The 15,949-nt window shown below is 43.6% G+C and overlaps 1 protein-coding gene and 1 long non-coding RNA gene across 3 annotated transcripts in view; one reads left to right on the plus strand and one right to left on the minus strand.

Moving 5' to 3' along the window:
• Positions 1 to 15,949, minus strand: part of COL15A1 (collagen type XV alpha 1 chain) — a 125,093-nt gene that overhangs the window by 106,573 nt on the left and 2,571 nt on the right. The gene's annotated exons all lie outside the window — the stretch shown is intronic.
• On the plus strand, positions 8,337 to 12,801 carry LOC310830288. The gene is made up of 2 exons (XR_014557543.1): positions 8,337 to 9,743; positions 12,498 to 12,801. It is a non-coding gene; the product is annotated as an uncharacterized lncRNA (long non-coding RNA).

Here is a 15,949-nt window from a genome sequence, read left to right on the forward strand (position 1 = left end):
CTCAACTTGGATACCACCCTCCCCCATGATCCTTGGGATATACAGTCAAGTACACAGCACCCCTCCCTTGAGGGGAACAATGAACATCCATTGATGGGTTTCCTGAGGTTGGTGTTCCCACAGCCCATCCTTGGGAAGGCCAGAAGGCAAGGGTATGTGATCCACTTTGAGGTTCTTAGAGGAAGGGTGATTTACCAGTATGAAAGACAGAGAGAAACAGACAAGGTCAACAGGAAAAAAGGGACGGGGTCCTGCTTTACATTGGCTAAGCTGCTGTCATCCTAAATCCTACCTACCATTGCTAGAGCTCAACAGATCCTGAAAGGGATGGGATGGGAGGAAGCTATGCAAGGAGGACTGGAATAAGGTCAGAAAGAATTACAAGGAATCTGAGGTGAGGGTGGGAGAGAGAAAACTAGGACAGAGCAGGGGGCAGGGAGGACAGATGAACATGTTGATAAGAAAAAAGCAGGCAAACCAAGGCTGTAGGCCTTTAGTCTCAGTATCAATAAATATTATTGATATTTATCACCAGAGGTATTCTTATTCTGAGACAGCCAAGGATTCATGCCAGGTTTCCTCATGGTGTACATATTATTTACCCATTAAGGGAGTTAGGTTGGCAAGTCAAGCTTCTCTGAAGTGAAAGCTTTGCAAACTAATGAAGTTACCTGACCCACCATCTTCCTTCTCTTGCAACTAACTTGAGAACTTGAAGCCAGCTATCTGCATAATTGAGGGCAGGGTTGGCTAACGTGTGGCCCTCCAGGTGTTGCTTGGCTGCAACTCCCATCAGCCCCAGTCCCCATGGACCCTGGTCATGGAGGAGGAGAGCTCTGGTCCAGCAACATCTCAAGGGGGTTTACCTCGCTTGGCTTAGGGGAACACGTCCCTAAGGTCACACGTCCATTGGAATATAATGAATCTCACTAAATCTGCCAAGCAGAGAGCAAAGCCATGCATGACTCATTGTATTAAGTCCAAAGGATTGCTGACTAGTGGGATATTTTTCAACTCAAATGCCTGGAAACTAAGTAGAACTCATCCTACGCTTTAGGACAGGGGTAGGCAACCTAAGGCCAGATGTGGTCCAATCGCCTTCTAAATCCGGTCCGTGGACAGTCCAGGAATCAGCGTGTTTTTACATGAGTAGAATGTGTGCTTTTACTTAAAATGCATCTCTGGGTTAATTGTGGGGCATAGGAATTTGTTCATTTTTTTTCTTTTCAAAATATAGTCCGGCCCTCCACATGGATGAAGGGTCAGTGGACCAGCCCCCTGCTGAAAGTTTGCTGACCCCTGCTTTAGGAGAGCTGAAACTGAGTTTTCGATATTCCCCAGCCTGGCAGTCAAGAATTACACCTGTGCTTGTGTATATATCAAGCTAGTCAAAACTAGAAGAGCACTGCCACAAACAGTGTGTAAAAAGCATATCCAGTGTGTTTCTACCTCATACATTCAGAGGTCGCAATCTTAAACTGTTGCAAGAAAGACAACTGAGCCCTCCTAGGGACAATATTATTATGAGTTGTTGTTGTTGTTGTTTACCCACCCTTTACCCTAAACTTCCATTGTGGATTGCAACTTTAAAAACAATGTTAGATACAGTTAAAAACAATTTACAATCACAAAAATAAGATGAGTCATAAAAATATATAGATTGCACCCTAACAGATGCATTGTAGCATAAGCTTTTGAGGGTGAGAGTCTGCTTTGTCAAATGAATGAAATGGTAACCTCAGTAGTTTATGTGCTTGAGCCTGCAGATAAGAAAGAGATTTACTTATTTTTTTAAAGTGGGGCCACAAGGCAAGCAATGCAAAAAACAACTATGCAGAAAAGGAATAGAAAACGACGGCACCAGTTCCAATGAGATTGGATGTGACTATGATCCACCACCAGCAGATGATGAGCAATATTAGTTAGTTAGTTAGTTAGTTAGTTAGTTAGTTAGTTAGTTAGTTAGCTTGCAGCCTGCCTTCCCATCAAGTGAAGCAATAATGGAAATGCAGTTGAAGAGGTGAAGATCACTTTCAGCGGAGGACTAGATTTGAACATTGCCGACCTTTTGAGGCTGCATTCCAGTGGTGGGTGTCACCAAATGTAAAAGTAGGTTGGGCCAATGATAATGAAATGAAATGAAATGAAATGAAATGAAATGAAATGAAATGCTTATGAGTGGGGGATTCTCCTCCAAAACACCCACCATTTAACTCCCAAGTCTATTGGGATAGACTTGGCTATCCCAATACAGGAATGTCTCAAACTCATGACCCAGTCAGAGTTGTGCATAGGTTGTCCCTGCCCACTTGGGCCTCCTGCTGCAACTTGAGATAAGTGAGCAACCCAAGATAGGCACCTGCTCCCTCAGGGGGAGTGCTCACCCATCCAGAACATCTCCTTAATTCCTGCACCTGAGAACCATGAAATCACACCAGCGCCATCTTCTAAATTCAGCTGCAGTTTATTGGCCTTAATCCAGCCCACTGCCAGCTCCAGACCCTGGTCCAACACCTGCCCAGCCTCTCTAGAGGGCAGTTCCAGAGTGAGGTCACTGGCAGGGGATGAGGAGTGGGGGGGGAGCGCACTGCCCCTGGCAGCACAATCCCGGTAGCGCAATCCCATTGTGGCTGCCTGCCCGCCTGCGCTGGGCACCACACCTCCAGGATGCGTGCCAGCCTGCCCCCGCCTGCTCTCTGCCCCCCTCCCCCGGTGCTGGAGCATGAAGCTCCGCCACTGAGTGAGGTGACTTCGACTTCACCTATCAGCTCCAGTCCGTATGGCCTGTGGTCAAGGATTTTAAGAACTGGACTCCAGCAGCATATTGGAGAGGGGTGCATACTCTGCACTGCTGAGAAACGATTTTCAAATGTTCTAGCCCCATGGAACCATTTCAACATGTTCTTCTCTGCAAGAGACCCCAGCTCACAGCTTATGATCCTGAAGCATGTACATGGGGGCACCCTGCATGAACGGAGAGCTCACGCTGTAGAATGCAGTTGCATCTGCAAATTACAGGGAAAGGTCAGCAGTGGTGGGCAGGGAATGGTCTGCCATTACTGATCTTCTCACTGAAGAGCCCCTGATAAGACATCTGCAGGCCCCAGAGTTCCCTGGAATACAGTTTCCACTCATACAGTGCACCCGCCAAATCCATGGAGACTATTGAAAAAATAATACACTCCAGATCAGATCTTTTAAATTATTTGTGCTACACTTTTCTCCTCCTGGCAGATATCGTTCTCAACTGTGATAGCATTTTTAATACTGTACACATACTCTCACACACATTGCTTTTAAAATATTTCCTTTGGAGAAGCTTCAAAAAAGGTCCCAAGAGTCATTTGCAGTTCAGCTGAGGAACTTAGCAAATACATTTTGTTTGTGTGCTTCAAGCATTGCTACACAAAGGCCAGCACGCAAATACAATCGATTTTGAAAACAGTATGTAATACGTTGAGTCTGCTTTACTAAATTTGTTCCACAGGTGTTATCAGAAACCCTCTGTTGCCCCCGATGCAGATTACACTTGGACCCTTTTCACCCCCCAGATAATTGGCTCTCCTTTGATTAAGGGAAAGCATTTTAACGGCTATAAAGCCAGGACAGGCTGTACAAGAACAAGCAGCCAGCACAGCTGGGAACACCCTTGAAGATGTTCTGTAAAGATACAAAGGCCCTTGTTTTAATGTGGATGGCTGGGCACAAGTACAATATTCTATACGGAAAGGCAGCGGAATTAAAGGGCTTATCCCGTGCTTTTTAGTGTCAAAACATAATTGTACTCATTGTTTACTTTCTTGGAGCAGAACTGGAGATACTGGGCCCTTCCTTTCCACATCTGCTTCAACATATTTATGGATGGATGCCTGTTCACATTCAGAAAACGACGGCTTGAGTGCATTCTTATTTACACCCACTGCATTGGCACTTTGAAGCAAAAAAAATAAATAAAACGGCTCCTCAATCAATCTGCTGCTCACCCACAGAATTCCATGAAGGTGACCAACGGATGTCAAGGCGCAGAGAGGCAGGCTCCCTTTGGAGCAACTGCTGCTTCTGTCAGATAACTGAAGGAATGAGGCTGTAAAGATAATGTGCTATCGGCAGAACAAGCCAGGATCTGGCTGGGAGAAGAAAGGGGGGTCTGGAAGAGCAGGTGGGTGAGTGGTCAGAGCGTTCTGCGGGGGGAAAAACAAAATAGCTTTGAGGAACTCTTAGGACAGAGACTATTCTAATGCCATTCTGGTTCCTTCCCTTCAAGCGCAGGCCTCAGCAGTGCAAAGTTTAAGTCAACACTCTACTGACCATTGCTGCATGTGCGCTTAGAAAAGACAAATATTTACTCTCCAAGACTCTTGGTGAGCTCTTTATTTACAGCAGGCTGCACAGGTTTGCTAATAATACAGCACAGATGTTAATGGGAAAGGATTTAAGGTCTTTGAAGAGAAAAGGGATTCATCTTATGGTGTGACACATCCTACAAATTAATACTTAGCCGTCTTTTATTCTGAGCTGTGGAAGTGTATTAGCTTTGCAAGTGTGACTGTTTAGCATTGTTAAAGAAAATTCTGGGTTGAGAGACCACTCAACAGCCCAGCTCATCAGGTATAAGTCCCCCGCGGGTCCATGCAGTCAGTAAAAGAAAATTCCAGCCAAGACATTTGGAACAAAACAGCAGTCAGTAGACTTAGATCCTTTATTGTTGCGCAACAGGTTCAAACAGTAGTAAGTGAACCCAGAGCATGGGGCGACATTGACTTTTAAAACTTCTCACAATATCCCAGAATACAGTTTGTACAGCATTATTGTTACATCATTTTTACATCACTGACATGTCACAGAAGGGGAGGAGTAGACAGGAGTTACACAAGTTCAACCTTGGACAACATGTCCAGACAAGTCCTTGGTACAAGATTAAAAGGGAAAGGGAAAGGGAACCTTACCATTAAGTCCTGACACGGACAACTCTGGGGTTGCGGCGCTCATCTCGCTTTACTGGCTGAGGGAGCCGGCATTTGTCTGGACAGTTTTTCTGGGTCATGTGGCTAGCATGACTAAGCCACTTCTGGTGAACCAGAGCAGCGCACGGAAACGCCGTTTACCTTCCCACTGGAGCGGTACCTATTTATCTACTTCCACTTTGCCGTGCTTTCGAACTGCTAGTTTGGCAGGAGCAGGGACCGAGCAACGGGAGCTCACCCTGTTGCGGGGATTCAAACCGCCGACCTTCTGATCGGCAAGCCCGAAAGGCTCAGTGGTTTAGAGCACAGCGCCACCCACATCCCTTTTTGGTACAAGATTAGCATAGGCAAAACATGTCCAGGCACCTCTCAAGTACCCACCATAGAGCTCCCTTTGCACATCCATAACCTGGGGCAGGTCCAGTGATGGTCTTTTGGAAACTAGCGGCTCAGCAATTGTCACCCCTGGGCACTTCCCTGGGTGGGGCGGGTGTAGATGTGGCAGGGAAGAGTCCTTTTTCCATGGGCAAAACGGCGTTGGAATGGAGGAACTTGGCAAAGGGGTTGATTTTATATGATTTATAAAGCTAGGTATCTTCCCTGAGCTGTCAATTCAAAAGGATACATTCAGGCATAATATTTGTAGCATTTAACAACTTTAAAGATGTGTCACACCCCCGTAATTTCCGTAACAGCATGTACTTGGTTTTTTGATGGAGACTGAGGCCAAAAAAACTGTCTTTCCCATTTACTCATGTTCACAGTCCAATGTTTCAGATTCGACTGTGAGGCCAAGTAATAGATCTGTCCAACATTATGTTCTCTGTTTTTATTTTATTTTAAGCTATGAGAAACTGCACATCTTACAAGTTTACTTACTATTTCAGCACTAATCAAAACACAAAATACAACAAGTCTATTGAAAAGTGGGCTTCATTTATAAACACTTAGAATGATAAGATTCAATATAATATGCAATTGCATATTCTTTAAATAACCCATTATGAATTCACCTTCCTTCATCAATTAAATTCCACCCTTAACAGATAATCATCAACCTTCTGAATAACCATAATGTTATGATTATATCAGATAGACCAAGGAAATGACCCTTATTTTGGATTATTTGAATTTCATTCAATATATTGAAGCTATCACTCTACATATACTTTATGATTTTAGGCTTTATACATTGTTTTAAACTTACTGTTGTGCTTATATTTTATAAATTTATATTTTAAAGAAGGCAATTAAAAGACATCCCAAAAGAGAACTGGAAGAAAACATGTTTTCACTGACCCCCCCGAAAGGCAAACAGAAGTGGAGCCTGGTGGACCTCTTTCAAGAGAGCAGTACAATTTTGGTGCCAAAGAAGAAAAGTATTTAATGTACAGTAGTTCTGTTGATGGAAGAACACAGAGCAGGGTCCTCAATGATTGCTTCAGCACTGAGCAGAGTCAAGGCAAACTATCCTGACCCAGGCTATCTGAGGTGCAGGCAGGAAGCCTGAACCCTCCAGGTGATGCTGGACTTCCAACTGCCCTCAGCTCCAGCCAGCAGGATCAGTGGTCAGAGGTGGAAGGAGTCCAGTAATGTATGGAGGTACTGATAGTCAAAGAAGGCAGCGTGTTTATTTATCGAAATATTTATATTTTGCTTTTTCAGATGCTCAGAGTGGTTTACAATTCAGTAATAAAAATACAATAAATAAATGAACATAAAAACCAATATGAGTTAAATCCAGTAATCAGCTGCCCGCAAAGATTTAACCAAAAGGCAAACTAAATAAAAAAGAAGCCTTCCATCCTTTCTGAAAAGGAAACAATATGCTTTGGATTTTGCTTGTGCCGTCCAAGATCTGTCAAAAAGCTCATAGCAACACTCTGCACCAAGTGAATCTTTCAAGGCATCTTTGAAGGCAGCCCCACATAAAACATTTGCTATTTTACTGCCCATTCACTCAGTATTGAGAGGTCCTTTTGGAACTCTTTGCAGTCTATTTTTGTTTTAACGATCCTGAAAAAAATGGTATCACAGACAAACTTGGCCACCTCACCGCTCACTCCCAACTCTAGATAGTTTATGAACAAGTTAAACAGCACAGGTCCCAATACTGATCCTTAGGAGACGCCATTTATCTCTATTTGGAGAACTTCTGTTTCAGGGGTAGTCAACCTTTTCATACCTACTGCCCACTAATGCATCTTTCTTGATGGTAAAATTTCCCTACCGCCCACCAGTGCTCTATGGAAGGAGGATTCAGCTTGTGCCGTAGAACCCCCTACCGCCCACCCAGAATCCTGAAACACCCACTAGTGGGCGGTAGGGACCAGACTGACAACCCCTGGTCTATTTAATCCTACTATTTGCTTCCTGCAAACAATTCCTGATCCACAAGAGGACCTCTCCTCTTACTCCTTGATGGCTAAGCTTACTCAGGAGTCTTTGGTGAGGTACTTTGTCACAAGTTTTTCAAAGTCCAACTTGTTGTTGTTGTTTAGTCGTTTAGTCGTGTCCGACTCTACGTGACCCCCTGGACCAGAGCGCGCCAGGCACTCCTGTCTTCCACTTCCTCCCGCACTTTGGTCAAACTCCTGCTGGTAGCTTCGAGAACACTATCCAACCATCTCGTCTTCTGTCGTCCGCTTCTCCTTGTGCCCTCCATCTTTCCCAACATCAGGGTCTTTTCCCAGGAAGTCTTCTCTTCTCATGAGGTGGCCAAAGTATTGGAGCCTCAGCTTCAGGATCTGTCCTTCCAATGAGCACTCAGGGCTGATTTCCTTAAGAATGGATAGGTTTGATCTTCTTGCAGTCCATGGGACTCTCAAGAGTCTCCTCCAGCCCCATAATTCAAAAGCATCAATTCTTCGGTGATCAGCCTTCTTTATGGTCCAGCTTTCACTTCCATACATCACTACTGGGAAAACCATAGCTTTAACTATATGGACCTTTGTCGGTAAGGTGATGTCTCTACTGCAGTATGCCAATGACTCTGCCTGCTTCTTAAAAGGAGTGTAGGATCCAGGGTTGGCACTCACTACCAATAGAGCTCCTATCCTGCCCAATTGCACTTTTAACCTCTTCTCGCTCACCCACCTGACCCCTGACTATGACAAGCAAATCCTAATGAAGGACTGAGATAGCTGCTCCTGTATTAAAGATATGTAGAACTTATTTTCAAATGAAAAAAGTGATCTCCTTTGGTACCTGTGGGTTTCATCTGTGCTCCTCAGTTAAAGCCCTAGCATCTATGTTACAGTGAGGAGAACCAGCTTTTGGAAAGACCTGGACTTAACTATCAGGGGTCCTTTACCTTTTTAAATTTTTTTTAATAAAGAGAACTTGACCTCCAATGGCTCCTTAACTGTGGGGCACAGTCACTGAGAGTAGAAGGAATGGCTCTGAGTGAGAACCAAGGAACTGCTCCAGAGTTCAAGGATTCAACACTGGAAGTCCTCCTGTTTTCCCAGAGCCTGAACATGTCAAAGACTGTGCACATTGCCTCTTGCTGGTCTGGATCCATTCCTGGTAGAGAGTCAGCTTGGCAGCTGGTGGGCTGGAGCATCTGACTGAAAAGGCCTAGTAGTCTGTAAAGAAGTGCTTGTAGTTTCACCAAAACATTTTCACATAGGTTGAAAATTAACTTATTTTAGACTTGATGAAGGTTAGTTACTCTGTAATGCTGTGGGGGATTTTGCAACAGTCATGAAGCCTCTCAACCGACAGGTTGAGCAATGCTGATGTCATAAAGTCAAAGCAGCAGTGATGTCACAGACAGACGGAACACCAGAGATGCTGAGGAAGGCCAGACTCAAGGTTGCTAATGGAAGAGAGCAGACTGGTGTATAGGCTGAGGATCAGGGCCTGGGTGAAAGAAGTGGGAGGAGGAATGGAACAAAAAGGGAGCACTTAGGGAGGGGGCAGGTGAAGCAAGACGCCCTACAAAAGTAGCTGAAGACAAAAAGAAGGGGCAGAGATAGGAAAGGAAGACTGGAGCAGGTCGAGGAGAAGAGAGGAAGATTGGAAATGTAAAGAAAAAGAAGGTACCTTTTATCATATGTGGTGGACCTGCCCCAAGGTGAAAGACTTCTGGGAGAAGATTTATAATGAATTGGGGGGAAATGTTGAAATATACATTTATTAAGAAACCAGAGGCCTTCCTTCTTGGAATAATAGATGCTGGATTGTTTTTGTATGCCACAACAGCTGCTAGGATTTTGTTAGCTAAGAAATGGAAAACACAAGAAGTGCCAACAGTGGAGGAATGGCAGATGAAGATGATGGACTTTTGGGAGCTAGCCAATCTGACTGGAAGAGTCCACGACCAGAAGGAGGAGGAGTACCAGGAGGAATGGATGAATTTCAAAGACTATTTAGCTAAATATGCTAAGATAACTTAAATAGAAATACTTGCAAGTACCAGATTGGCTTAGGATTTAAATATGTGATGTTATAGAACAACATGTTTAAAGTTAATATGAAAAGAAAGATGTTACGCAACTAAGTAAATTTTATGAGAAATTAGTTTTGGAAATCCGTTACAATGATATACATTGAAACTCAGCCAGGGGATTTAAGGAAGTCACCTAACAATGTTAATAATAGTGGAGTAATTACAGTTAGGATTTGTGTCTGTGTGTTTGTTTATAAATTTGGAAAATCAATTAAAAAAAATTAAGGAAAAATAGAGAAGAAGAGAGCAAGGAAGAAGGCGGCTTCAGAAAGGAGGCTTAGAACATGGTAAAGGAGATTTTCTGGATGCCAGGATCCAAGTTTGAGGCAAGTACTCTTTTGTGAGAGAACTCCAGCAGAGATTTAAAATCACAAAATGTGCAACAAAGTAAAACATGGAAATATAGGCTTTTAGACCTTTAAAATAGACCAAGTTCCTTCCAAAACTTCCCTCTTCCCCTAGCATAGAAAAAGAACACATTTAGTAAATTTTAAAATGGATTACTTACAAATTCTCCAAAGGTCAGATTCATGTGTTTTCCATATAGCATTCAGAAAAAGTTGCACAGGCAGTAAAACTTGACTTAGTTACAGTGCTGAAAGTTCCTAAATCACTGGTACTGGAACTCAAAGAGTGGCTTGTTAAGCCATGCGGCTAAGCTGTAGCAACCAGCTTAACCCCTTCACACACTGAGCTCAGGTGGACTAAAGGTAAAGGTACCCCTGCCCATACGGGCCAGTCGTGTCCAACTCTAGGGTTGTGCGCCCATCTCACTTAAGAGGCCGGAGGCCAGCGCTGTCCGCATACACTTCCGGGTCACGTGGCCAGCGTGACAAGCTGCATCTGGCGAGCCAGCTCAGCACACGGAAACACCATTTACCTTCCCGCTAGTAAGCGGTCCCTATTTATCTACTTGCACCCGGGGGTGCTTTCGAACTGCTAGGTTGGCAAGCGCTGGACCGAGCAACGGGAGTGCACCCTGCCGCGGGAATTCGAACCGCGGACCTGACGATCGGCAAGTCCTAGGCGCTGGGCTTTACCCACAGCGCCACCCGCGTCCCTCTCAGGTGGACTAAAGGGGAACAAAGACTTGATTACCTAGTTGCTCCCAAGGTGAGTTAAGCCAGGCAGGCAGCTTACTCTATGGTCTTAATCCTTTCATGCAGTAATTAGACTTAAGCATGTTGGTTATGAGAGGCTGATTATCCCACAGTAATTAAGGTAAGCAAGAGAGAAGGAAAGGGGAAATCAGTTTGAAAAGGTGTATTTAGATCAGCTTCCATAAAAAGGTAAAGGGCCCCTGACAGTTAAATCCAGTCACAGATGACTCTGGGGTTGCGGCGCTCATCTCGCTTTCCAGTTTTCCATGTGCCTCACTAAATATAAAATGTTAGTTATTAGCCATGATTACTTAATCTGACTGTTAAATTGATAAATTCAAGCTAGACTTTAAAAGGCAAGAGGTTTTCCTACTACCAGCTGCCCAGAGGAGGACAGCATTTTGGTGGTTTACCTTATCCAGTTGCTTGAAAGTTTGTGGTACTGAAGCCTCTACAAGCTATTTTTATTTTGATGCTCAACCTTCCACAGACAACATCCTTAGCTACTGCTACTTAGCACCTTGCAAAACCTTGCTACTGTTTTACTGTATGGCTCTCACAAGTTATCCTCATTGCCAAAACCAACACAGAACTATTGGTTGAGCTAAGTGTTACGAACCATCATAACCAACTCCACCCCCCTATTTTTCCCCACTCAGGCATCCTCATGATGGGTGGAGATCTTTTGAGCCAATAACCACCCAAGTTTTGTCTCTAGTTAAGAGCTCTTTATTAACCTCCCTATACATCAAACCATTTTGTATTTATTATCTCAATAACCCTTACAGCAACACCATAAAGAAGGTCTGCATGAGAGTTCCGTCTATTTCAGATGTGGGAATGAGAGACTCCTGCATGCCCAAGGCCATCCACTGAGTTCACAGCTTAAGTGGGGTTCACCTCACCTGATTCTCTTAACTACTATGTTCTAATGCTATTTTGGGTGTGCAATTAAGCAAGCCAGGCTATCTCTATTAAGAGGCGGTTTCCAGAAACTCATAGCAAAACACGTTTAACAAAAGTCTTGATGATGAATAAAAATGCAACAAGTGTTTAGCACAAATTAAAAAGAACATATAACTAACATTTCTATTTTCTGAATCTGACTTGCTGAGGTGGCAAGATGGCCAAAGAGGTGAAAACCTAGAAGATGCTAAGAAAATGTTTATTAGGAAGAACTGCATGTGACTTTAACATATGAGAGTGCTGGAGGTGAAATAGTTAAATGGGTTACCCATTCAGGACCCAGGGGGGTGGAGTCAGAGGAATTATAAAACCAGCTGGGGGGGGGAAGGGAGGTGTTCGTTGGGAGGTTGGTTGGAGTGGGAGTGAATTGGGATAGAGTTTGTGGGTAGGTTGAGTTAGTGTGGCGAAATAAGCTGAGCCAGGAATAGTTAGGAACTAGGAAGACAAGGAAATATCTGAGAGGTGGTTTAGTGAGTGAGAGCAGGTAGCAGAAGTTACAGGTCTGGATAGGCACCCCATGATTGTAATTGACCGATACCGTTTATGAAACCACACGCTTGTTAAATTGCCATAATAAACAAAAGTTTATGTTCCAATTTAACCCTGACAGGACTCAGTATTGTACCAGGTAGGGCCGGGGTGGTGGCAGCGAGAAATAAAGTGGAGGCACAGGGATCAATAGACGGTGAAACGTCTGGGGATCCTGTGTGATCGCCACACTGCATACAGTGGTACCTCTGGTTACGTACTTAATTCATTCCGGAGGTCCGTTCTTAACCTGAAACTGTTCTTAACCTGAAGCACCACTTTAGCAAATGGGCCCTCCCGCTGTCGCCACGCAATTTCTGTTCTCATCCTGAAGCAAAGTTCTTAACCCGAGGTACTATTTCTGGGTTAGCGGAGTCTGTAACCTGAAGCATATGTAACCTGAAGTGTATGTAACCCGAGGTACCACTGTATGTAGAAGTTCAATGCCTAATTTTTTTGTGTGGGGTTTTTTTTTGCCCCTCAAAGGCAATGTGGAGAAGAGGTGAATCTCTGACAACTGGTCATGGCAGCTAAATGGACCTTACATGATAACAGGCCATGTACCTCTCTGAGCACCACTTGGTGATGGACAAACAGAAGGGCATGGCAAAAGATTCCATGTTCTGCTTCCAGAAACTTCTGGCTCTGGCTCTGGCTTGCACCAAAATAATGGACTACATGAACCCTTGGTCTGATCCAACAAATCAATTCTTAAGTCAATTCTTTATGCTTTCCATGTAAGTGACCCAATCTAGTCCCATATAAAATACTCAACTGCAGCCCAACACAAGGAATCATTTCATTTGTTTCATGCTTCATATTTTTACTCCTCTTTTGCAGCAGTGTGCCTTTTCTATGGCATGCAACATGCATTGAAACATTCAGCTGCCAGGGAGGCCATCTCTGTTATGATGTAGCTGACAAGGTGAAGGATTGTCCTTCACAAAACACTTTCTCTTGGGCCCGCAACTCCTGGCTCAAGGGAACCATAGAACCACACCCTATCCATCACTCATCCACTTCAATAAATACAGAATTAGCAAGGTTGTCACCTGGAAAAAATGAACTATGTGAAATAGAATTTATACAGGAGTGACTAATCCCATGCTTTGGCTGACAAAAGAAAATAAACTCTTATATTCTCGGCTGTTTTAAAAATAGTCTGTAGAATATTGGGATACAGACCTTTAGGAAGGGTGTAGCATAAGAACATTCTTCTATAGCAATGCTGTACAGAGTTCCATGGATTCAAAATAAAAAGAATGTTGCATTACCCTGGGCATTCAGCACGTTCCTTTTCTGAGGCCATCAGAATCTGCTAGCTAATGCATTTGAAGGATTTTAATTCCCAGTGTTTATGGCATGCCCTATAGTAGGGGTCAGCAAACTTTTTCAGCAGGAGGCAGGTCCACTGTCCCTCAGACCTTGTGGGGGGCCGGACTATATTTTGAAGAAAAAAATGAATGCATTTCTATGCCTCACAAATAACCCAGAGATGCATTTTAAATAAAAGAAAACATTCTACTCATGTAAAAATACACTGATTCCTGGACTGGATTTAGAAGGTGATTGGGCCAGATCTGGACCCCAGGCCTTAGTTTGCCTACCCATGCCCTATAGGGTGTCTCCACCAACTGGCCAATGGGATTCTAATTTTGTTCTACAGCAGGTTGGGGAAAAGGTCAGAAAGGATATGACCATGGCAGGAAAAGGAGGTGATGTTCAAGCACAAATCAGGGCAATCTACTCTAAAACCACCTTTGTCCTTTGCTTATTCCATAGACTTATTCTCCATGTAAATTATCTGAACAGTGTAAGTGATGTGCATAATAGAATTGGCACAATAAAAAAAAATATTCCCCTGCAAAGGTATCTAAAGATGGCATCGTTTACCCAATATACCAATGCTATGTGAAGCTTGGTGGACTAAAAAATACAAGAGTATCCATGTTTTTGCAGAAAATTGCACAAACATTATCTTGCAGCTCAAACAATTAGCAGGATCAAGCAATACCATTACAATTTTTGTACCAGTTGTGTTCATTGCGGACATTAATGTTTAGTATTTGTCTTGTGGTCGTAAGCAAATGTTCAATGCTACAGCCAGTCACAAGCTCTGCCATTTGTAAAGGTAAAGGACCCCTGACAGTTAAGTCCAGTCACGAACGACTCTGGGGTTGCGACGCTCATCTCACTTTACTGACCAAGGGAGCCGACCTTTGTCCACAGACAGTTTTTCCGGGTCATGTGGCCAGCATGACTAAGCTGCTTCTGGCGAACCAGAGCAGCGCACAGAAACACCGTTTACCTTCCCGCTGGAGCTGTACCTATTTATCTACTTGCACTTTGACGTGCTTTCAAACTGCTAGGTTGGCAGGAGCTGGGACTGAACAACGGGAGCTCACCCCATCATGAGGATTCGAACCGCCAACCTTCCGATTGGCAAGCCTAAGTCTCAGTGGTTTACACCACAGCGCCACCCGTGTCCCATATCTGTAAAGTTAGATGTAATGAAAAAGAAAGCACATAAACAAGAGTTCCTAGGAATTATGGAACCACACAGGGAAACGAGCGAGGAGACCTTCAGCGCAATAACAGAGAAGTGCAAGAAACTGGCAGATGAAGGGGATGTAGAACTTAAAGCATGTAGAGAAACCATTCAACAGAAATACCATGCCAATCATCACAACTAATCCACAAAAGAGCTCAACCAGTGGTCCATCTACAGTCCCTACCTGGATGTACTTATTACCTCACTGAATATAAAACCAACCTGCTAACAGTTTGTTGAGACTACCATCCCACACTGAAGAAAAATGCTTTAACACCCCTGTCAGCGCCATTCAGGTACTTTTCAAATCTGAAAACTTTGTGGATGAATCAGTTTAGTATGAGCTGCGAGCAAAAAGATATACCAAATAAATAACCCCATCTCTGTGCATTATTTACAACTTGAGCCTTACTGAACTATGGGAACCTGCTATTAAAATGGTCATCCTTTTAGTACTCCCCCCCCCCCCCCGTTACAACATGCACATCTGAATAATCCTTTAACACTTTGTGTAGGATGAAGAGTACTGCTGGAAGGGAGAGCGCTCTCTGCTGCAAGGCCCATTTCGACCTGGCCTAGGGGGCGGAGCCTAGACTCACCTGGAACAGCTAAAAGAGGCTCCTCGGAGGCCAGAGGGACATTGCTGGAACAACTCTTGGGTTGGGGCAACTGGCTAAAAAGTTTTAAAATCTTTTAAAGGGTTCTAATTTTGGTTCCCCTGTTTCATTTTTGTCAGGTTGGTGTTGGTTAAATGTTTAGCTGGGGTTGGCGGTTCTTTTAATTTGGGTATAACTGTAAACTGTTTGTTATTGTTATTATTGTTGTGGTGGCTATTGTTATTATTATTATTGGTTTCTATTGATTTATTGGTTTGTTTATTGCTTGTATAGGTTATTTTGTTTTTTAACGTTTGATGTTTCATTGTGTTTTTATATATGTTGTAAGCCACCAAGAGGGGCTGGGGAAACCCAGCCAGATGGGCAGGATATAATTTTTTTAAAAAAATATTATTATTACATTATGAAGACATGAGTGAAGTTCAACAATGAGTGAAGATAGTTGGTCTGACTTAGGTTTGTTTGGTCTCTGCCCCCCCCCCCCCCGCCAACCCTAACCCTGACCTGTGTTTGTTGAGTGTCTATATAAAAAGTTCATATAGAAGTTACTGACCATTTTGGCCAGGGTTCATTTTTTTTTTTCAATGAATGATCCACTTTGCATTACAGTGGTACCTTGCTTCTCAAACACCTTGGTACTCAAACAATTTGGAACCCAAACACTTCAAGCCCGGAAGTGTTCCAGTTTGCGGACTTTTTTCGGAAGCCGAACATGCTCTGTTTTGAGTGTTACGCTTCCGTTTTGAGTGTTACACTGAGTTCTGTCTTTG

Source organism: Podarcis gaigeae, assembly GCF_964106915.1.
Source record: "Podarcis gaigeae genome assembly, chromosome: 13".
Lineage (NCBI taxonomy): Eukaryota > Metazoa > Chordata > Lepidosauria > Squamata > Lacertidae > Podarcis > Podarcis gaigeae.